Raw genomic sequence first — 23,330 nt, forward strand, 5'->3', positions numbered from 1 at the left:
TGGTACTTTTAAAACTTTCTTAATTAAGTGCGATGGATGCTCTCTTAGGTTATTTAAGTGAGTTAATCTAATGCAAGAAGAGAAGATAAAGCAAGAAAAAATGAAAGCACAAACACAATGCAAACACACCAATATATAGTGGTTCGGTGCTCTCCTTAGCACCTACGTCCACTCTCCAAGCGTACCCTTGGGAATTCACTATAATCTTGCGGATTACAGTTGGATTGTTTTCCGGGCTCACAATCCAAAAACCTTGTTGGTTTTACGGGCTCACCAACGAACCTATACACTTGGTTTTCCGGGCTCACCAAGAACCTTGTTGGTTTTGCGGGCTCACCAACGAACCTATACAACTTTGGTTTTCCGGGTTCACCAAAAACCTTTGTTGGTTTTGCGGGCTTACCAACGAACCTTTGTTGGTTTTGCGGGCTTACCAACGAACCTTTACAAAGTGTTTATACAAATGAAAAGAAAAGATTTAAACTCCTAGATGAGCATATAAAGCAATATGAACAACAAGAAGAGTTAGAAGGAAATTATCGCTTTGAAGTCGCTTTGCTCTTCTTGGTCAAGGAAGCTTCACTCTTCAATGGGGGAAGGAGCTCTTAATGCCTCTTTGAATCTGCTCAATCCCTTTCTTTGATTCTTGAATGAAGCTCTTGATGAAGCTTGTCTTGCTAGGGTTCTCTCTTGAATGCACTTGATGTATTTTCTCCAAAAGCTTGCTTCCTCTGATGAATACTCCCTCTTAAATACTTCTCCAACCTCCAAATAGTCCTTTCTGACCGTTGGATTGAAGAAACTAGCCGTTTATAGCCGTTGGGAGTCCAAAAAGCATTTCTGCACAACTAGCCGTTATGTTCAGCCCGTGTTTGGGTCGGCTCAACCTATCCTTGGGTCGACCCAACTTGGCCTTGGGTCGACTCAAACATTCCTTGGGTCGACCCTCTCAGAGAACACAGAAACATGAATTTCAAACTTCCTTCACTTGGGTCGACCCAACCATTCTTTGGGTCGACTCAAAGTTCACTTGGGTCGACTCAACTTCTTCTTGGGTCGACCCTCTCAGTAATTCCAGAGAGCCATTTTCTGTCTGGCTTTCTGTCTTCCATTTGGGTCGACCCTCTCAGGGTTTGGGTCGACTCAAAGTTCACTTGGGTCGACTCAACTTCTTCTTGGGTCGACCCTCTCAGTAATTTCAGAGAACCATTTTCTGTCTGTCTTTCTGTCTTGCCTTTGGGTCGACCCTCTCAGGGTTTAGGTCGACTCAAGCTTGGGTCGACTCAACCACTGTGTGGGTCGACCCTCTCAGTAAATCCAGAGAGCATTTTTCCTTTGCATTTTGAGGTTCTTTGGAGGTTGGGTCGACTCATGCCTACCTTGGGTCGACCCAACTCACTGTTCATTTGTGCTGTTTTTGCAGGAGTGTGCCAGATGATTCCTTGATGTGCCGGGGTCGACCCAATCAACCTATGGGTCGACTCAATCCATACTTTGCTGCATTCTTAAGGTTAGATTCACTCAAATGAACAAGACCATATATATATTCTCAATTAAACAAATGTACTGAGAGTAATGAACTTATAAATGAAGCATCAATTTAGCTTATAGCATGCTTTAGATAATTGCTTGTTAATCATCAAAATAACACTATCATCCTCAATCTCCCCCTTTTTGATGATTACAAAATAAAGAGTATAAGCCTATTGATACTTGTCTTTAAAATCAGTTTATAAGAGGGATTAAATTTCTGAATTTCAGCTTTTCATATATACTTGTGAAATCTCCCCCTATATCATTCAAAAGTTGCCAATTTGACTTTTTGAATGGCTCCCCCTTTCATTTATAATTCATTAGCAATGAAACTTCAAAAATTTGAGATAACATATGAGTTTCAGCTTATGTATCGGGGTGCGAAAGGAGCGTGCCAAATTCTGAATTTATATGTGCCAAATTCTGAATTATGATAGAAAATTTTTGATTTGATGATTTTCATTGTTACAAATTGCTCCCCCTTAGATATGTAAGCTTTCTTATATGATTTTCAATTTGTTTGCCCATTTATTTCTCTTTTCTTTTCATAACTTCTTTACTCACTCTTTCTCACAAAAGTAATACTCTTTCTTTTCTTAGAGTGAATACTCTATCTTTTCGTCTCCCCCTTTATATACTCTTTCCTTCTCTTCTCTTTTATATACTCTTTCCTTCTCTTCTCCTTTATATACTCTTTCCTCTTCTCCCTTTATATACTCTTTCCTTCTCTTCTCCTTTATATACTCTTTCCTTCTCTTCTCCCCCTTTTTGTTATCATCAAAAACATATATATGGGAAAAGATGCAATAAAGAACAAACTTCAGACTTCATTGATCAAAATAGGAACATTTTCATATATTAATGCTCAAAATGATGAAAAGTACAATGTTCCACAATCAAGATTTAAAGATATAAGGGAAAGACAAGATTCATAAGGGAAAAAGCAAGATACATATGAGAAAAGGCAAGATACATACGAGAACTAGATTTCTAGCCTAGGCTCTAAATATAGATGCTAAGATCAGCCTAGGGAGACTCTAATTGAGAGTGGGAAATAGGATTTTCGGAAGAGGACAAAGGGTAAACAGTGCCCTAGATAGCTCACGGGTCCCCCTTTTAACAGTGGGGTCCCGACGTTGGGTCGACTCAAGAAATTTCTTGGGTCGACTCAACGTTGGGTCGACCCTATTCTGGGTTGGGTTGACCCAAGTGCAGAATTTTTCTTTTTCGTTTTGCTTCTAAAATGTTTTCCTTGCTTCCAATCCTTATAAACTCTTTATGGGACAATGATACATGAGTAAGGAATCTATAGATAACAAGTTTTGACTCATGTTTCATGGATTTTTGGAAATTAGAGGAATGTATCATGAGACTACTTGCTCCCTTTTATATTTCTTCAATAAAAAGGATCACATATGCCTAATTTCCTCCTTAGCGTGCAGAATCTATCTTCACTCAAGGATTTTGTGAATATATCGGCTAATTGTTTTTCAGTGCATATATGCTCAATACATATGTTTCCATTTTGCACATGATCCCTTATCTTATTTCTATGTGTTTGTCTTTAGGAATGAGATATTTAGGATGTAAGCCAGAAGTGATTTCTAAATGTAGATTCCAAAGATAGTTTTCTAATCAAGTGTAGGTGGAATCTTCCTTAGGTTAATTCAAGAAGTACCATGAATGATATTCAAGGAAGGACATGAGTGGAAATCTACTCTCTCTTCACTAAGTATGAAAGCTTGTTCGTTTAAGACCTTTTGCCCAATTTATTAAGTATTTTATCAACAGGAGAGTAATTTTAATTAATTTTCAGAGTGAAAGATCAAAACTTATATACTTGAAAGTCATATCATCATGTTGGATCATTAACTTTTAATGACTTCAAGGTTCTTTTATGATAAAAAGAGCATTGGGGCACAAGTACCAAAATGTGAATTCATGTAGTTTTTGATACATCTTAGAGTTCTTTTACAAACTTTCTTTTATCCCTTTAGAAAATAAGCACAATTTGATACATAAAAATATGAATTGGCACACAATTTAAGTTCTAAAGATCAAGTCAATTAGGATTCATTAGTGAATATCAAAAGAGATTTTCTAAATCACAGTTTTTATAGATGATCATTGAGGTACGTGTATTTATAGAATTCAATTTCTTAATCATAGTTTTTCAGCAATGTATACATGAAGCTCAATGAATTTTTAAATATCAAAACATAATCATATATTTAAAAATGTTTGCTTGTAATCAAGATCATTGAAAGACACATCATTTAGACCAATATTAGTGCATTTTAATGATAAGAAAAGATATGTTTCGGATGCGTATCAGAGCAATCAACCAAGGCATCAAAATTAATTCTGTTTTTCTTACATTAACATTTTATTTAGTAAAATATATCATGTGTTAAGTCATGCATTAAAATACTAAAAACAAGAATGTCAAGGATCAAAATCAGTTCTTTTCAAATAAACTCCCCCTATTTAAATATAATTTCGCACTGATATATTCCTTAAAGTATGTTTTCAAGTGATTAACCATTTTGACTTGATTCTTCTTATATACTTTCATTTACTTTGTCTTTCATTTTTACTTTCTTATGCTCTATACTCTATTTGCTCCCTATCCGGTGGAGTTGGGAAGGGGCACGAGGTACTACCACTAGCCTTCCTCTTGTGCTGTCCCTAATATGCCCTACACCGAATAGTTGGGTCAAATAGTGCCGGGTACTACCACTAGCCTCCCCATTGGCACCATCCCTATGATGAGCAATATAGAAGGGTTAAAGTGTTTACTTCGAATTCTTCCTGTTTTAGTGTAATTAATTATGGATTTTATCCCTTCCAAATGTCCCGAATATATTATGCTTGTTTTACTTTTCCTTAAGATTGGAGTATTTGCCTTTGCTTAGATTCTACACCTCTTGAATAATATTCATTTTCTTTTCTTTATCTCTCTCTCTTTTTGTTATTCTCAAGTAATTTACATGAAAGAGCAGAATGAGGAATTAATCTTGTGTATCATACAAACAACATTTTCATTATGTTCATGGATTCATAATTTCACACAAGTTATTTTAGATCAAAATTTTAAGCATAAACTTGTGTATTTCATGGTTATGACATATGCAAAGATATATTCTAGTTTGGGCAAACCATGAAACAATCTCTAAAAGTATAAGTCAATCAATTATAGACATGATATCAAAAATTAATAATTAAAGGCCTCAATCATGCCATAATAAGATTTAAGTTATTGACTTTGCTCAATTAATTTATGAGAGAAGTATCTAGAATTACCATTTCATTCTGCATTCTTCAGTCAAATACCTACTAGATTTCTTATGTATGAACTTTTGGCTGAGGAAGGTCCTCTCTCTTGTTTGCATGTGAATGTTTATTGTACCTTATATGGAGATATCCTTCAAGTTGAGATCTCTCATTTTTCTTGCTCAAGGATCCTGCATTATTAACAAACTCCTTTTCTTTCTTGAAGGAGAGTCATTAGTTTCTTCAAGATACAAAACATTCATCCAACATATTCTTTGTTTTAAACTAGATGACTCAATATAAGATATGACAATAGTTGCTTGTTGAGTCACTTTACTCAAGAGATTGCCTAAATATAAGCAAGCACATATCACTTGAACTAAAGAGATAGTTTCATTAACCAAGATAGTTCAATGACAAGCATGTGAGCAATGGAAAGATTTATCAAGGTCAAGTCAATTTTTATTTTCAGAATCAATTTAGCTTAGATTCTATTTCCTTAAGATAATTATCAATAAGACATATTAGCTAAGTTTTAATCAATTTTATCTTAATCAGTTGTTTCTATCAAAAATTCAGATTATGATTTATTTGTTATCAATAAAATAAGATTCATTAAAGTTAGATTGAAGTCTTGCCCAAGTGCACATAATGAGCATACATTCTGGTCTATTAGCTGTAAGATGAAATAATTATTCTATCAAGCTTCAATACAGCTTTAAACAATAGATCTACTTTGCTCATCCTTTTCAAATTCTACAAGATGGGGTCATAGATGTACCTTCTTCATGCCAATCTTCTATAAGAATTTTCTTGTGGACTACCGTTGGTCAATGAAGATCCCCTTTCTTGTTTGTCTTAATTTGGAGATTGAGAGAAGATGTTAATTCATTCATCACACATATTTCAAACTCACCTTACATGAGCTAAGTAAAATCTTCATTATAATTCTTCATTAGTAGAACCCAAAAATGATGTCATCAATGCATACTTTGAGCAAATAAGATATTACAAATTCTTCTTTTTGATGCATAGATTTATCACTATTACTTTCTATCAAAAAGGTTACTTAAGCTTTTATATATCATGCTTTTGATGCTTGTACCAAATCACATATTGCTTTATCATATATGTAATGTGTATTTTTAAGTATGGTGGTTATTTTACATAGATCTCCTTTTTAATGAAATAACCACATAGGGGTGAGTTCTACACATTCATTTGATAGCATATAAAGCTCATAAAGCAAGCAAATGATAATGGTGATCTTTACTTCTAATCATACAAGAATCTCATCAAGATCTATTTTATCTTTTCTTGATTTAGTCTTTTAGTAGTCATCAATTTTTCTTCATTAAGTGCATTTCTGAAAAACTCAATTTGGTTCTAATTATTAACATGTTTTCAGATTGTTATATGTAAAAGATTAACCATATACATATATATAATTTGTTTTTAGTATTTTGATAATAAATCATTAGTCTCATAAAGAATAAAGTGAATTGATACTTCTACAACTAGAAGTTTTCATGAATGTTCTATATGCATTGCTTGATGAATGATATCCAAGGATAGAAATATCTTTATCAGATTTGGCATTATTTTCATGGGAACATATCAAGCATAACATGTACGACTGAAAAATATGAGAGATATGCAATAGTTCTTTTTCTATTTTTCAGAAGATCAAAAGAAGTTTTCATCAAAAAATAGATTTAAGAGAGATCATATGTATGACACGCAGTGATGATAGTCTTTTAAAAATTATTTAAGTAGATGACTATCATACATAATTATCTTTTGCATTTCTTCAAGAATTCTATTAACTCTATTTTACTTATGGTGTCCTTGGTGCTGAAATCGTTGGATTTAATATTATTTTCTGTATAACCTTTATCAGGATTTTGGTTTTCAACACTGTGCCATGATACTCTTTATCTTCACAGTTTGGAAACCTTTATCATTTGAAACACTTTTACAAGATTTAGTAAATACAGAAAAATACTTCAGTTTTATTTCCCAAGAATAAATCCAACGTAAGCTTTTGAAAACTTAGAGATGGAAACAACATCTTTAGATTTAGAAAAGATTTTTGTTTGTTTCCTTAGTTAGCATGCATAGCAAAACTTTGACCTTTAAGTAGATAATCTAAGTGGGCCTATGGCAAGATCTTTTGGGAGTAAGTACATACTAGCATGAGTTGATTCTATGTGCCAAGGATGGTTTCTTTAATCTTGGTATTCATAGTGCAAATATTCAAAAGCATACCAAGTACACATTATCATTTTCATGATCAATAAAAAATAATGCCATGGATAAAAATTCTTAATCAAGCATATAGAGAATTCATCGAGTTATTTTTTAATAAATTAATTAACCATTTTGCAACTTATCCAATAGTAAGTGGAGCATACTATAAAAATGAAGTGATTTGAATATATTTTCTTTTCATAAAAAAAATATCACTTATATCACAAAAATGATTAATACTTGCAAGTTATGTTTTAATCAACTAATGAAGTAATTTCAATACGAGAAGATGTAAGAATTACTTATTTCATTCTTTCTTTCATTTGAATCATTCTTCTTAGTTACATTCAATTTTTTAACACATGTCTAGAGCACCCATTGTTTAGATAACGTCTTTCATTAGAACCTTGGATAGCTAGACATGCTTGCAGAAAAATAATCATATTTTCAACTTAGGAACCCAAGCTCTTTTGGGTCCTTGTAGGTTAGCTATAATTGTTCCTTTTGGAACCCATATTTTCTTAATAGCTATTTTGTCCATGAATTTACAGATTTTAGTATTACAAGGGATGTATTTCTGTATCCTCTTGTTGAATTTAACAAACTTAGATCGAACATGAGTAGTAGGAAAACTTCCAGTTTTCTGTTTCTCCCATTTTGGTTTATCAAATTTGTAATGTATAGATTTAGGAACAACAGAAGAGATTTTAATTAGCTTTTGTTTATAAGAATCTGTTTTAGAATAATTAAAAACTGTTTTAACAAACATATTTTTAAAAGATTTTTGAGTGTACCAAGGTTGATATCCTAATGTAACTTTATCAAATTCAGCTCTTTGATTATTTATCATTAGGTTCAGTTTTTCAGAGCTGAGCGTAAATCTTTCAACAATAGGTTTTAATCTGTCAACTTCTTTAGTTAATCTTCTGTTATCTTCTGAAAGTAATTCATTGTCTTTCTTAAGTTTATCATGACTTTCAGTGAGAAGTTGATCTCTTTGATTTAGTTCTTGATTTTTTTTAATTAAGATTTCAGTTTTACTGGTTAGTTTCAGTTTTTCATCTATTTGTTTTTCAATCTTCAAGTTCTTGTTCTTACAAATAAGTTTCTTATATTCTAAATACAAATCAAAAAAGGCATCATGGAGTTCATCAAATGTAAAATTGCTTTCAGTTTCAGTATGTACCTCTTGTGCCACCAAGCATGGATTTTCAATATGATACTGCTCTCCTTCTACACATGATGTTTCAGATTTGTTAGTGCATTCATATTTGTCTTCAAGCATATCCCATATTTCTTTAGCAGTCATGCAAGAAGATATGCAATTAAACTCATTCCTATCTAACGCACAATATAATAGGTTCATGGCTTTTGAATTTTGTTGAACCATTTTCTCATTATGTCTAGTGTTTGTGTGTGTTCCATTGACTATAATGCTCCATAAATTATAATCAACTGATTGTATAAAAATCCGCATGCGTATTTTCCAATGTGTATAGTTTATGCCATTAAATAGTGGAGGTCGATCAATTAACTGTCCCTCTCCTAGGAAACTGTCTATTTGAGTTGTCATGATCTTTGGCTCTTTGACGGTTAGGTCAAAACCAAAAAAAAAAAAAAAAGGCAAGGAATTATAGAGCACCTGCTCTGATACCACTTGTTGCCCAAGGTGACAATCCAAGAGGGGGGGTGAATTGGTTTCTTCTAAATTTTTGGTACTTTTAAAACTTTCTTAATTAAGTGCGATGGATGCTCTCTTAGGTTATTTAAGTAAGTTAATCTAATGCAAGAAGAGAAGATAAAGCAAGAAAAAATGAAAGCACAAACACAATGCAAACACACCAATATATAGTGGTTCGGTGCTCTCCTTAGCACCTACGTCCACTCCCCAAGCGTACCCTTGGGAATTCACTATAATCTTGCGGATTACAGTTGGATTGTTTTTCGGGCTCACAATCCAAAAACCTTGTTGGTTTTACGGGCTCACCAACGAACCTATACACTTGGTTTTCCGGGCTCACCAAGAACCTTGTTGGTTTTGCGGGCTCACCAACGAACCTATACAACTTTGGTTTTCCGGGTTCACCAAAAACCTTTGTTGGTTTTGCGGGCTTACCAACGAACCTTTGTTGGTTTTGCGGGCTTACCAACGAACCTTTACAAAGTGTTTATACAAATGAAAAGAAAAAATTTAAACTCCTAGATGAGCATATAAAGCAATATGAACAACAAGAAGAGTTAGAAGGAAATTATCGCTTTGAAGTCGCTTTGCTCTTCTTGGTCAAGGAAGCTTCACTCTTCAATGGGGGAAGGAGCTCTTAATGCCTCTTTGAATCTGCTCAATCCCTTTCTTTGATTCTTGAATGAAGCTCTTGATGAAGCTTGTCTTGCTAGGGTTCTCTCTTGAATGCACTTGATGTATTTTCCCCAAAAGCTTGCTTCCTCTGATGAATACTCCCTCTTAAATACTTCTCCAACCTCCAAATAGTCCTTTCTGACCGTTGGATTGAAGAAACTAGCCGTTTATAGCCGTTGGGAGTCCAAAAAGCATTTCTGCACAACTAGCCGTTATGTTCAGCCCGTGTTTGGGTCGGCTCAACCTGTCCTTGGGTCGACCCAACTTGGCCTTGGGTCGACTCAAACATTCCTTGGGTCGACCCTCTCAGAGAACACAGAAACATGAATTTCAAACTTCCTTCACTTGGGTCGACCCAACCATTCTTTGGGTCGACTCAAAGTTCACTTGGGTCGACTCAACTTCTTCTTGGGTCGACCCTCTCAGTAATTCCAGAGAGCCATTTTCTGTCTGTCTTTCTGTCTTCCATTTGGGTCGACCCTCTCAGGGTTTGGGTCGACTCAAAGTTCACTTGGGTCGACTCAACTTCTTCTTGGGTCGACCCTCTCAGTAATTCCAGAGAACCATTTTCTGTCTGTCTTTCTGTCTTGCCTTTGGGTCGACCCTCTCAGGGTTTGGGTCGACTCAAGCTTGGGTCGACTCAACCACTGTGTGGGTCGACCCTCTCAGTAAATCCAGAGAGCATTTTTTCTTTGCATTTTGAGGTTCTTTGGAGGTTGGGTCGACTCATGCCTACCTTGGGTCGACCCAACTCACTGTTCATTTGTGCTGTTTTTGCAGGAGTGTGCCAGATGATTCCTTGATGTGCCGGGGTCGACCCAATCAACCTATGGGTCGACTCAATCCACACTTTGCTGCATTCTTAAGGTTAGATTCACTCAAATGAACAAGACCATATATATATTCTCAATTAAACAAATGTACTGAGAGTAATGAACTTATAAATGAAGCATCAATTTAGCTTATAGCATGCTTTAGATAATTGCTTGTTAATCATCAAAATAACACTATCATCCTCACACTTCATTGTTCTTCTTGAGTTTATCATGGCCTTTAGTAAGAAGTTGATTTTTCTGATTTAGTTCTTTATTTTTTTTAATTAAGATTTTAATTTTATTAGTCAGTTTCAGTTATTCATCTATTAGAATTTGATTTTCATTCTTCAAGTTTTTATTTTTACAAATAAGTTTCTTATGTTCTAAATATAAATCAGAAAAGGCATCATGAAGTTCATCAAATGTAAAATCATTTTCAGTTTCAGCATGTACCTCATATATTTCATCTTCATGTGCCATGAAGCATGGATTTGCAATATGATACTGCTCTTCTTCTACACATGATGTTTCAGATTTGTTAGTGGATTCATATTTAACTTCAAGCCTATTCCATATTTCCTTAGCAGTTGTGCAAGAGGATATGCAATTAAGTTCCCTATTATCTAATGCACAGAATAGAACATTCATAGCTTTTGCATTTTGCTGAGCCATTTTCTTATCATGATTAGTGCTTGTGTGTGGCCCATTGACTATGATACTCCATAAATCGTAGTCATGTGCTTGAATAAAAGTGCGCATATGTGCTTTCCAATGTGTGAAGTTTTTGCCATTAAGTAGTGGAGGTCTATCAATTAATTGTCCCTCTCCTAGAAAACTATCTGTTTGAGCTGTCATGATCTTTGGCTCTTGATCGTGAGATCAACAATTAATATTAGAGCATCTGCTCTGATACCACTTGTTGCCCAAGGTGACAACCCAAGAGGGGAGGATGAATTGGGTTTTCAATAAATTTACCCTATTTGAGATTTAAGCTTTAACACATTTAGAGTTAATTGCAACAATAAGATATTAGGCAGTTGTTCGTTGGATGTTTATAAGTTGTCTAGTGTTGATTAGGAAAGCTTTCTTGATTTTAATTATATGCAGTAATAGAGTCTAGATGAGAAAGCAATTGGAAAAAAAAACAATACAAAGACAGGGATTTTATAGCGGTTCGGTGCCAATCTTCCACCTACGTCCCCCAAAATTTTTTGAAAATTTTACTATAATCACCCCGATTACAGTCTGGTTGTTTTACAAGCTTACAACCAACTTGTTGTTTTTCCGGGATCACAACGAACCCGGTCGGTTTTACGGGATCACCGATTAAAACCTAACTAATTATTTTTCGGGTTCACAAATAACTCAGTTGGTTTTTCCAAGGCTCACCAACTAAAACCTTTACACACTCCAATTAAGGTTTGGACAAAACTTTCCCCCAAGTTTCAAAACCCTCTGAAACTAGAACAAATAAGATAGGAAGAATTTAAACACACTATTGCTGAGATAGTAAAAGAATAGATATAAACAGTGATAGGAGCAATAGAGTAGTCGTTGGTGTAGAAAGATATCTTGAATGCTTCACCAACTTCTAGAGGTGAGAATTGATGTAGAATGATTGAACTTGATGGTTACAATGGTTTGCTCACTTCAATACTCTGGATTTTGGGCTCTCAAATTGATGTCATGAAGTTTGGTCATTAAGCACTACTTTAATCCACTTGGTTCCCTTGTATTTATACCTTAGAAACTCTTGGAAATTGTTTTAGAGCCATTGGGGATGAAATAGAGCCATTGGAGATGAAAACAAACTAGCCGTTGCCATGGAAAAATCGCCGTTGCAGCTTCATCCCGTCGCCTGGGGTCAACTCCTGATTTCAGGGGTCGACTCGTGTTCCTCACGAGTCGACTCGGTAAGTCTTGGAGTCAACTCTTGCTTGCCTGCGACTTTCGCTGCTCTCTGGATTTGCTCTGTGCAACTTAAGGGGTCGACTCCACTTATTCTGGGGTCGACTCGTGTTGTCCAAAGGTCGACTTGAATCTGGGTGGGGTCAACATTTAGGCTTGGCTGGTTTTTGCAGCTCTCTGAAATTTTCTGAGACTCTTAAGGAGTCGACTCCTTTAATATTGGGGTCGACTCAAGCTGTCCAAAGGTCAACTCGGATCTGCGTTGGGTCGACTCTAGAGCTTGGCTATTTTCGGCTGTCTTTGCCCTGAGGCATATCTGGGGTCGACTCCCGTCTTTATGGGATCGACTCGTGATTCACTTGAGTCGACTCGGGAATCCTTCGAGTTGGCTCTCTCAGTCGGACAGAAACCATTTCTTCTATCTCCTTCTCTGCGGGCTATCTGGGGTTGACTCGTCTTTGTTGGGGTCGACTCATGATCGACTTGAGTCGACTCGAAAATCCTCCGAGTCGGCTCGGTCTCAGTCCGACAGAAACCTCTTTCTGTTTCTTTTCTGCGGGTTGTCTGGGGTCGACTCATCTTTTGCTGGGGTCGACTCAAGCTTTGCTGGGGTCAACTCTTGAGGTGCTAGGGTCGACTCGAGCGCAGTGCTTTGCTCTTCTTTTCTTTTATTTTGACTTCTCGGGGTCGACCTTTGGATGGAAAGGGGTCGACTCTTCTTCTATGCTTTGAGGTTCTTTCTTTATCAAAAAAATCCTAGAAAATGCTAGTTCTTTCTTTCTTCCAAAGACACAATCATTAGTAAATATAATTCATGGTTTTGTGATCATCAAAATCAAACCTAGGATCAGCACATGACACTAAGTTGGCCCCTAAAAACTGACATGTCCCACTGGTGCTTTTCCTATCTAACTTATATCCAGCAAAATTGGCATCTGAATATGCAAGTAAGTCAAGACAAAAGTCTCTAGAATACCATAGTCCTATATTTGACGTCCTTTCTAGATATCTAAGAATTCGCTTGACAACACTTAGATGTGATTTCTTAGGATCTGATTGTACCTAGCACATATGCCTACACTGAATACTATGTCAGGCCTACTAGCAGTGAGATAGAGCAAAGACCCTATAATGCCTCTATAGAGTTTTGAGTCTACGCTCTTTCCTGTTTCATCTTTGTCTAGCTTATTGGTGGGGCTCATAGGGGTTCCTATTTCCTTATGATTTTCATTTCCAAACTTTTTGGGTATTTCTTTTGTAACTTAGTTTGATGAATGAAAATTCCTTCCTTAGTTTGCTTAATTTGTAATCCGAGAAAGAAATTAAGTTCTCCCATCATACTCATCTCGAATTCTCCTTGCATTAATTCAGCAAATTCTTTACAAAGGGTTTCATTAGTGGTACCAAAAATGATGTCATCTACGTATATTTGTACCATTAGCAGATTTTTGTTTTTTCTTTTTATGAAGAGTGTTTTATCTATATTTCCTCTATTAAATCCGTTGTTTAACAAAAATTTGCTTAGTCTTTCAACCCATGCCCTAGGTACTTGTTTTAACCCATATAGTGCCTTGTGTAGTTTGAATACATGATCAGAAAATTCATGACTTTCAAAACCAGGAGGTTGCTCTACATAAACTTCCTCTTCTATATAACCATTCAAAAAGGCACTTTTTACATCCATTTGATAAAGTTTGAAATCCATGAAACATGAGAATGCTAGTAGTAGTCTAATAGCTTCTAATCTAGCCATAGGAGCAAATATTTTTCAAAATTTATACCTTCTTTCTGATTGTACCCTTTGGCTACAAGCCTAGCTTTATTTCTTGTAACTATACCATTTTCATCTAACTTGTTCCTAAAGACCCATTTAGTTCCAATTACTGAATTATGCTTTGGTCTTTTAGTTAGTGTCCATACATTGTTTCTTTTAAATTGGTTTAGTTCTTCTTGCATAGCATTAATCCAGTTTATGTCATGTTCTGCTTCTTCATAAGTTTTAGGTTCTATTTGTGAAATAAAAGCAAGATAATTGTTAATATTTCTTAAGAAAGATCGAGTTCTTAACCCTTGTGAAGGATCACCAATAATTAAATCTTTGGGGTGTCCATGTGCATACCTCCATTTCTTTGGTAAGTCTTAAAATTGCGGTAGATTATGATCATCTTCTTTCTCCTCCTCATCTTTCTTCGATGCATCTTCTTTTTCTTGAGTTGGTATATCATTAAGATTTAGCTTTTCAAACTTAAATATCCCTGCATCATCATCAAGAGTATTTTCTCTCCTAGGGGACTCACTATCAGACTCATCAAAAATAACATGACTTGATTCTTCAACAATAAGAGTTCTTTTATTGAAGACTCTGTATGCCCTGCTAGAAGTAGAGTATCCCAAAAAGATACCCTCATCTGACTTGGCATCGAATTTTCTTAGATCTTCCTTGCCATTATTTAAGATAAAACATCGACAACCGCAAACTCTAAAGTGTTTAACAGTTGGTTTCTTATTTTTCCATAGTTCATATGGGGTTTTCTTAGTAATTGGACGGATTAAAACTCGGTTTAAAATATGGCAAGCAGTGTTTATAGCTTCAGCCCAAAAGTACTTTGGAAGATCTGACTCATATAGCATAGTGCATGCCATTTCTGCCAAAGTCTTGTTTTTCCTTTCAACAACCCCATTCTGTTGGGGCGTTCTAGGGGCTGAGAATTGATGTGAAATTTTATTTTCATATAAAATTCTTCAAAATGTTGGTTTTCAAATTCGGTTCCATGATCACTATGAATTGCTCCCAAATTAAGATTCTTTTCAGTTTTAACCTATTTGTAATATTTCAAGAATTCTGAAAATGCTTCATTTTTGTGTGTGCAAGAAAGGATACCCATGTGTACCTTGAGAAGTCATCCACAATTACTAATCCATAATTTTTTTGTCCTAGACTTGTAGTTCTATTTGGTCCAAAAGTCTATGTGGATGAGTTCAAAAGGCCTAGTGGTTGACACTATATTCTTTGATCTAAAAGATGATCTTGTTTGCTTTTCTAATTGACATGGGCCGCATATTTTATCCTTTTCAAAAACTAATTTTGGCAAATCTTTTAACAAATCCTTTTTGACTAGTTTTGAGAATAGGTCCATACTAGCATGTCCTAGTCTTCGGTGCAATAGCCAACTTGTTTCATTTATCTTTTCTTCATTAGTGATTAAGCATAATCCATTTTTCTTGGCTAAGTTATCAAGATCTACCATATAAATATTTTCATGCCTATATCCCATAAGTATAATGCTTTTATTTTTAGAATTAGTTATTATACATACTGAAGATTCAAAAGTAACTTTAAAACCTTTATCACAAAACTGACTAATAAAATTATGTTCAAACTATTAATTAGCAAAACATTATATATAACAACAGATGGAGTGATACGGATTTTACTCTTTCTAATGATATGCCCTTTTTCATTATCTCCATAGGTTACCACTCTACCATCTTTAGACTCCAACGTGACGAATTGCTCCATGTCATCCGTTATGTATCTTGAACAGCCGCTATCTAGATACCAACGTCTTTTGTTCTCATTGGTTGTAAGACACCCCTGTAATCAAAATCAAAGATGCATTTTAGGTACCCAAACTATGTTGGATCATTTAGGGTTAGTGTTTGATGTTCCTTTTGGAACCCAGATTTTTTTATATTTTAACTTGCCCTTTTCACCTAATCTATTATAGCTGAATTTTCTAAAATCACATTCATATGCTTTATGCCCTAATTTGTTGCAACAATAACATGTAATGTTTTCATTTTGGGGTTTTACAAATATATTCTTCAGGTATTTTTGCTTTCTGTTTGTTTTATATCTTAAACCTGCTTTATCATAAACGGCTTTTTGACTGTCAAGAATTATATTTAGTTTCATAGAGCTAAGTGTAAATCTATCTATTAAGGATTTATATTTTTCTGCATCTTCTTTTAGCTTAGTATTTTCTATAATTAGATTTTTGGTTTCATTAATGAACTTCTTACTCAAAGCTTCATAACCTTTAGATAGTTTTAGTTTATCTTCCATAAGTGACTGATTTTCATGCTTTAAACTTTTGTTTTTTATGTATTAGTTTTTTGTGCTCTTCCATAAGATCTAAAAATGCATTATATAATTCATCTACTGTAAAATCACAATCAAGTTCAATGTCTACCTCATCCTCATTGGCTATGTAGCAGATTTGAGCAGTGTGTTGCTGATCTTCCTCGTCTCAACTCGAATCCTCGCTCTCACTCCATGCAGCCATGAGAGTCTTCTTTTTGAGCTTCTTTGCCATCCACTTTAATTTTGGACAATTCATTTTGAAATGCCCGGGCTTGTTACATTCATAGCAAATTGGCCCCTCTTTTTCTTTTTCTTTGTCCTTTCCTTTTTCCTTGCTTCAACTACCTTTGAAGAGAGGCTTCTTTTTCTGAAAATTCCTCTTTTCTCTCATGAATTTTCTAAACTTCTTTGCAAGTATTGTCATTTCTTCCTCATTACATTCCTCTTCTTCATCTGATTTATTTGATTCACTATCGTCTTTTGGAGTTGTGGACTTCAAAGCAATCGTCTTCCTCTTCTTTACCTCTTCCTCTGAGTTTTGCTTCATTGTCAACTCATGGGTCATGAGTGATCCTAGAAGCTCCTCTAGTTGCAGTATGTTGAGATCCTTTGCCTCTTAAATAGCTGTAACCTTGGCCTCCCAAACTCTTGGTAGACACCTGAGAGTTTTTCGCACCAAATCAGAATTAGTATATGATTTTCCTAAACTCTTGAGTCCATTTATGATGTCGGTGAATCTAGTGAACATTTCAGTTATGGACTTAGTGGGTTCCATCTTGAACAATTCATATTTATGTACAAGCATATTTATTTTAGATTTCTTTACTTGATTTGTACCTTCATGTGTGACTTCCAACCTATCCCAAATTTCTTTAGCTGAGGTACATGTAGATATCCTATTGAATTATTTTATGTCTAGAGAACAATAAAGTACATTAATGGCTTTTGCATTTAATTGAGCTAGCCTTCTATCACTATCATCCCAATCATTTTCAGGTTTAGGGATGATTGTGCCATCTATGTTAAGTGTGGGTGTGTGTGGTCCTCTAATTATGATATTCCACAAATCATAATCTAAGGCTTGGATAAATATCATCATCCTAGCTTTCCAATATGTGTAATTTATGCTATTAAACAAGGAAAGTCTATTTGTGGATTGCGCCTCACTTATAGAACTTCCTATTTGGACTGCCATGATCTTTTGCTCTTGATCGTGAGATCAACAAATACTATTAGAGCACCTGCTCTGATACTAATTGTCAAGATCAAGCGCTACCATTACACCAAAACCCATAGGTATTAGTGAAGGCGCAACTTTATTTTCTTAAACTAGCGCAAGGGCCCATAGCGCCATGAGTCAACTCCGACCAAGCCTCGCCTGACTCTAGACTCCAACAGGGCCTCGCAAGTGGGTTTAGGGACCCTCTAGTGGTATAACCCATCCTAGTCCTCCAGCGCATCCATGTTGGCAGGCGGCAGCACTGACTCGGCCCTTCAGGCCTCCGCCAATATTGACTCGGCCCCTCAGGCCTCTGCCAACAATCCCCCCCAACGTGATGCCTGGGTTTCGAACTCGAGACCTATGGCACTGATACCAAGTGTCAGGATCAAGCGCTACCATTACACCAAAATCCGCAGGTATTAGTGAAGGTGCAACTTTATTTCCTTAAAGTAGCGCAGGGGCCCATAACGCCACGAGTCGACTCTGACTAACCTTACCCGACTCCGGACTCCGACAGGGCCTCGCTAGTGGGTTCAGGGACCCCTAGTGGTATAAACCACCCTACTCCTCCAACGCATCCACGTTGGCAGGCGGCAGGACTGACTCGGCCCTTCAGGCCTTCTGTCTGTTTTATCCACTAAATAATCTGCTTCTTTGGGCCATGAGAGACCAATCCACTTGAAAGAAAAGAAATCTTGGCCGAGAATGAACTGATTTTGGTGGAGAAGAGGATAGGAGAGAGTTTCAAATAGAACGAGGGAGTAGATGAAATAAAAAAAAAATTGGGATCGTTCGAATATAACATCTATCTCCCAACACAGGGGCCGACTCGAACTTACTTTTAAGTTAACTACTCAGATTCAGAGTCGGCTCACAAGGAAAAGAAATTTAAGATTTTTATTAGGATCAAATTGAATTTGAGTTAATCCATTATACTAAGTAAAAGTTTAATTAGAAGAATATCAATATAAAGATTTACAAACTCTAAGTACACCTTTAATCAAACAAAACTTGTCTTCGCTAAGAGGTTTTGTAAAAATATCTTCTCTAAACAAACAGAATCATTCATTACTTCATTATTTTGAATTTGATCTCTTATGAAATGATTTCTTATCTTAATGTGCTTAATTCTTGAGTGTTGTATGAAATTTTTAGTTAAGTTTATATCACTTGTATTATCACATCTTATGGATACTTTATCAAGTTTTATACCATAGTCCACAAGTTGTTGCTTAATGTATAAGATTTGAGCACTACAACTTTCGGTTGCTATGTATTTAACCTCAGCTATAGACAAAGCTACCAAATTTTATTTCTTGCTAAACTAGGAGATTAAGTTAACTCTTTAGAATTGGCAAGTTCTACTAGTACTTTCTTTTATCGATTTTCAACCAGCAAATTTTGCATCTGAATATCCAACTAGGTTGATTGAGGATTACTTAGAGCACCATAAATCTAGATTTTGTATTCCATTTACATATCTTAAGATTCTTTTAATAGCAATTAAGTGTGATATTTTAGGGTTAGATTGATATCTTGCACACAAGCAAATACTAAACATGATATCAGGTCTACTGGCAGTAAGATATAATAAAGAACCTATCATAACTCTATAAAGCTTTAAATCAATACTTTTACTATGCTCATCTTTCTCTAATTTACAAGAGGAGCTCATAGGGGTACCAATGTGCTTTGCTTTCTCCAAGCCAAATTTTTTCAAGATTTCTCTTGTAAACTTGCTTTGGCTAATGAAGATCCCATCTCTTGTTTATTTAATTTGAAGTTTGGAGAAAAATGTGAGTTCATCCATCATGCTCATCTTGAATTCTTCCTGCATGAGCTTAGCAAATTCTTGACATAAAGTTTTATTAGTAACACCAAAGATAATATCATCAACATATATTTGTACAATCAAGATATCGTCTTCTTTTCTTTTTATAAAGAGAGTTTTATTGAGAGTTTTATTCATGTGTCCTCTTAAAAAGTTATTTATATAAAGAAATTTACTTAATCTTTCATGCCAAGCTCTAGGAACTTGCTTCAAACCATATAATGCCTTATTTAATTTGAAGGCATGATTTGAATATTTATGATTTTCAAATCCAAGTGGTTGTTCCATACAAACTTCCTCAGGTATAAGTCCATTTAGAAATACACTTTAATATCCATTTGGAATAGTTTAAAATTTATGTAGCTAGCACATGCAAGTAATAATTCTAATAGCTTCTAATCTTGCTACAGGAGAAAAAGTTTCATCAAAATCAATGCCTTCTTCTTGATTATATTCTTTAGCAACTAGTCTAGCTTTGTTTTTTACAACATTTCCATCTTCAATTAATTTGTTTTCGTATACCCATTTAGCTCCTATTACAGGATAATTCTTAGGTCTACTAACAAGTTTCCAAACTTTACTTCTTTCAAATTGGTTTAGTTCTTCTTATATGGCAATTAACCAATTATGATCTTGTTCAACTTCTATAGATTTAGATTCAATCTAAGATACAAAGGCCAAATGATTACATAAATCACTAATAGAGGACCTAGTTCTCACCCCACGTGATGGATCATTAAGAATAAGTTCTTTAGGATGATTATGAACATACCTCCAGTGTCTAGGTAAGTCATATCTATCTTCAGATTGTTGTTGTGGCTAATCCTCTTCTTATTAACGATCACCATTATTTTTTTTCATGTTCCCTTGCACCTTGGGTAGGCAAATCGTTCAGGATAAGGTCTTGTATTTTCTTGCCTAAAGAATTTGCATCATCATCAAAAGTTTTTTTTCCTTTCTTGAAGGAAGATCATTAGTTTCATTAAAAATAATATGTATGAACTCTTCTACCGCTAGAGTTCTTTTATTAAATACTTTATATGCCTTGCTAGAGAAAGACTATCTAAGAAAGATAGCTTTATCAGATTTGGCATTAAATTTTTCTAGTTTATATTTTTCATTATTAAGTATAAAATATTTGCAGTCGAAAATATAAAAATACCCAATATTAGGTTTTTTATTTTTTCAAATCTCGTATAGTGTTTTTTTATAATAAAGGACTAATTGAAACTCTATTTAAAATGTGACAAGCTGTATTGATTACCTCAGCCCAAAAATATTTTGGAAGATGGCTCTCACACAGCATAGTTCTAGCCATTTCTTCAAGGGTTCTATTTTTTCTTTCTACCATCCCATTTTATTGTGGTGATCTCGATACAAAAATATTATGTTCTATACCATTTTTATCATGAAACTTTTTAAAATCATAATTTTCAAATTTAGTTTCATAATTACATCTTATTTTGAGAACTTGCATATCTTTTTCATTTGAAATTCTTTTGTGAAATTTTGAAAATGTAGGAAAAGTTTCATCTTTATGTCCTCAAAATAAAACCCATTTAATTTTGAAAAATTATCAATGATGACTGTTGCTGGTGGTCCAAACCGAGAACGATTGGCACAGCGGTGTGAACGGGATTCCGTTTGAGTTGCCTTGGTTGGTGTTGATTGCGCTCCACCTTCCACCGGGAAACCTGCAAGCAAGCCTCGCACCACCACTGGGGTAGTGGGGGACTCCGACGATCAAGTCAGAGGAGATTGGAGGAGAAGGAGAGATAATAGTAGCAAGTAAGAGAATGCTCTGGAAGTTCTTGCTTACCCCCCCCCCTTCTCCCCCCAGCCGCATATATACCAGGCTGGGGGGTCTTTCAGGGGGGTTCGTCATCGTGGGGCACGATGGAGCTGCCACTGACACGGCCGTTACAGGGCGTCGTGGGCAGCGCTAGGTACGGCCATGACAGGGCGTAGTGGAGCTCCGCCTTGTACGGCTGTTACAGGGGATCGTGGAGCAGCGCCAGATACAACCGTTGCAGGGAGTAGTGGAGCAGAAGGCTGCGGCGTGCCTCTGGGGAATAGCCTGTCGTTGTCGAGAGATGTCCGACTCGGGGTCGGGTTGCGGAGCCGAGGATGTCCGACTCGGGGTCGGATTGCTGGATCAAGGGGCAGCCGACTCGGGGTCGGGCTGCGGAGCCGACGATGTCCGACTCGGGGTCGGATTGCTGGATCAAGGGGCAGCCGACTCGGGGTCGGGCTGCGGAGCCGAAGATATCCGACTCGGGGTCGGATTGCTGGATCAAGGGGCTGCCGTAGTCTTCCTGGGCGCGCGTGCCGGTCACGTGGGGCATGGTGGCTAAGTTCCCCCGTAACAGTAGCCCCCCACTTCCGAGCCTGGAACCAGAAGGGGAACGGGTGAAGGGAGTGATGCTTCGGGATTGCCGCCATCCCTCGGAGAGGCGCGCGCGCTTCGAGCTCCCCGCCTTCTTTATGGCGTATGGCGGTTGTTGCTGACCTGGCAGTCTGAGGATTTCGGCGGACATCCTTCCTTAATGGCGTCGATTCGCCTTTGGGGCGCGAGCGACCCTTCGGCAGCCAGGCGTCCTCTGGCGTCACCGAGGCGTCACCCACCTTTCCGCCTATTTAACCGGGGGCCCTCCTCCGTCCGCCTTTCTCTTTACAGACATCTCCGAGTTTCTCCTTTGTGCTGCCGTCATTGCCGTCGGACTGTTCGCTTGCTCCTCCTTTGACGCTCTTGGAGCCGTTCTTCCTTTTCTTCCGGTGAGTTGCCCCATTCTTCAATTCAAGGCTCTCCATACTTTCTCCTTTTGTATTAGGGTACTCCAGTCGTTCCGGTCCTTTCCCCCTTCTTGACCCCGTCCTGACCGTAGATTCACTGGCCATTAGGGATGGGCGAAGTGAGAGCAGACCGCATTAAGTCAGAGCTGGTCGCTGAAGACCTAGATAGGTTCGTGGCTCGATACCACCTTCCCGAGGCCTGCAATGTTACGCTCCCGGGGCCTGAGGAGAGGATGTCCCATCCTCCTCCAGGGAAGGTCGCCATCAATGAGGGCATTCTTCAGGCCGGGTTTCGCTTTCCCCCCTCGGACTTAGTCGTTCAGGTGCTTCGGGGTTTAAGAGTGGCGCCGATGCAACTGGTGCCGAACTCATGGCGCGCCCTGACGGCCTTTCAGGTTCTCTGCCGCATGCACGAGGTTCCCGCCACCCTGAATGTCTTTTGGGAATGCTACGGCCTGAGCGGCCACCCCCAGGACAAAGGGTGGTGGTGCTTTGCGGCGCGGCGAGGGTGCGGCCTCGTCAAGGAGGCTCCTACCTCCATTCACGGCTGGAAGGGGCGCTTCTTTTTCGTTGATGCAGATCCCTCTTGGGGAATCAGGGCTACCTGGGAGACGCCGATGAAGTCCCCGATTGGCCTATCGAGGTTGTCGAGGGAGGAATCCGATGGCGTCGCCGTCTTGAAGGGGTTGGTTGCCGAGGGCCGGCTCCCCCCGGTGGCTCGCCTTATTTCCGAGGATACCTTGGTGAACGTCCGTCTGAGCTCGGTCCCCGCTGACCGTGAGCCCGCCACCATTTCTTTTTTAGCTCTTTTCTCCTATTTCGTTTCTTCTTTCCTTCAGTTTCTCAGCCTCCGACCATCTCGTCCTTTTTGCAGAGATCGACGACATCATGCGGTCGGACAAGGCAACGGCTGTCGGTAGGACGTCCCTACTGGAAGCGGTCCGGAGGAAGAAATGAGCTCCTCCGAGCGGAGCCCCTCCGGCGAAGAAGTCCCGCCGGCAGGCGACTCCGACGCCGACAGACGGGTCCGGACCCACCGATCAGGGGGACGCCGCGGGCGCGGACCGGCAGTTGACGCTGTATCAGCCCTCCGATGCCGAGACTACCGTTTCTCCGGAGGCATCACCCGGGCGCGCCCGAGATGGACGGGTCGGACGTGATCGGTCCCCAGCCCAGCCTTCGACTCGGTCGGCTCCGGATGATACGAGGAGGGACGCGCCGAGGCCCCGGCCGAGCGGGACCCTGTCAATTCCAGGGGCGGTCCC

The 23,330-nt window shown here is 37.7% G+C and overlaps 1 long non-coding RNA gene across 1 annotated transcript; it reads right to left on the reverse strand.

Moving 5' to 3' along the window:
* Nucleotides 1-249: 249 nt before the first annotated feature.
* On the reverse strand, nt 250-9,243 carry LOC149753352 (uncharacterized). Its single transcript, XR_016395729.1, has 2 exons — nt 9,150-9,243; nt 250-411 (listed from the first exon to the last, which is right to left on the reverse strand). It is a non-coding gene; the product is annotated as an uncharacterized LOC149753352 (long non-coding RNA).
* Nucleotides 9,244-23,330: the final 14,087 nt, after the last annotated feature.

This window comes from Phoenix dactylifera, chromosome 6 (assembly GCF_051530095.1).
Source record: "Phoenix dactylifera cultivar Ajwa chromosome 6, Ajwa_hap1_PhDact_Kaust_v1.1, whole genome shotgun sequence".
Classification (NCBI taxonomy): Eukaryota; Viridiplantae; Streptophyta; class Magnoliopsida; order Arecales; family Arecaceae; genus Phoenix; species Phoenix dactylifera.